We start from the raw sequence: 1,377 nt of genomic DNA on the forward strand, positions 1-1,377 counted from the left end.
TCCCCTTGGCCTGAACTCCAGACTCTCACATGGATGTGTTACTGTCCGTTTGTTCTCGGTTTATCTCCCCCCGCCATTCCACCTCCCTTCTCTTCCCCCCAACATTCAAAATCAGACCACAGGGCTTTGTAAATTAACTGATTGTTACTTTTTCCAGGCTTGCTTCATTTTAGAGAAGACACCTAGATGAAAACGAAGGGTCTTAATAGAAACTGAACAAGACAAAACCAGGTGGCAGGCTCCAGCGCAGCAGCCCCAGTTCTGACGCTGAATAGCAGTGTGACACCATCTCTGCTCCACAAGTCATTTTTTCACCCTGGCCTCAGTTTCCCTTTTTTAGATGAGAGAGAACTGAATTAGCTTACCCCAACTTCCTTTCCAGTTCATAGGGTCTAGAACTGTACCCCTCCCCAGAAAGGGAGAGGTTGGCCCTAAAGAATACACTTGAGAGGCACCCATAGTAGAGGGGTGTTAGGGTAACACCAGCTACCATTAAGCAGAAGAGGGACTAGAAAGGTCTGCAACACCTCACCACAACGACAGACTTCTGGCTTATCTCTGAGGAGGGGGACTTTAAAAAGCAATCGCCACAACTAGAGAAAGCCCGCGTGCAGCAACGAAGACCCAATGCAGCCAAAAATAAATAAATAAATTTATTTTTAAAAAAATCAATACAAACAAATAAAAAACTCTGCACAGCCCTCTTCCCCTAATAGACGTTCCAAAATAAAATCTGTTCTACCTCTGACAGCTAAAGAGAATTTCCCTTCCGTCTGCTGCTGAGAATCAGTTGTCACCCTAAATCTCTCCCTCTTTTCATCCTTCTCCCATGCCTGCTTTTTAATCAACCTGCTAACCTTCCAAGTGGCAGAGGCTTTGGGGATGAGCAGGAGAGCTGGAGATGAACCCACTAAATCGAAGGCAAGCTAGATAATCTCATCAGATTGGTCTCTGCTTCAGAAACGCTGTATATCTCCACACCGACCCAGCTGAGACGAACACCCCTCTGCTGACACTGTCTCCTGAGACATACGTAAATATTATGTCTTTATCACATTCAAAATACCTACATTTTTCCTTTTTGATATACTCATTTTCACTATGCCCTTTCTGTCAGAAGCAACAACTTGTTACTCATAAAACCAAACTTAAAAACAGCGGTGAAAGATAAAAAGAGGGCTTCCCTGGTGGCACAGTGGTTGGGAGTCCGCCTGCCGATGCAGGGGACACGGGTTCGTGCCCCGGTCCGGGAAGATCCCGCATGCAGCGGAGCGGCTGGGCCCGTAAGCCATGGCCGCTGAGCCTGCGCGTCCAGAGCCTGTGCTCCGCAACGGGAGAGGCCACAACAGTGAGAGGCCCGCGTACCACCCAAAAAAA

This window comes from Physeter macrocephalus, chromosome 19, assembly GCF_002837175.3.
Source record: "Physeter macrocephalus isolate SW-GA chromosome 19, ASM283717v5, whole genome shotgun sequence".
NCBI lineage: Eukaryota > Metazoa > Chordata > Mammalia > Artiodactyla > Physeteridae > Physeter > Physeter macrocephalus.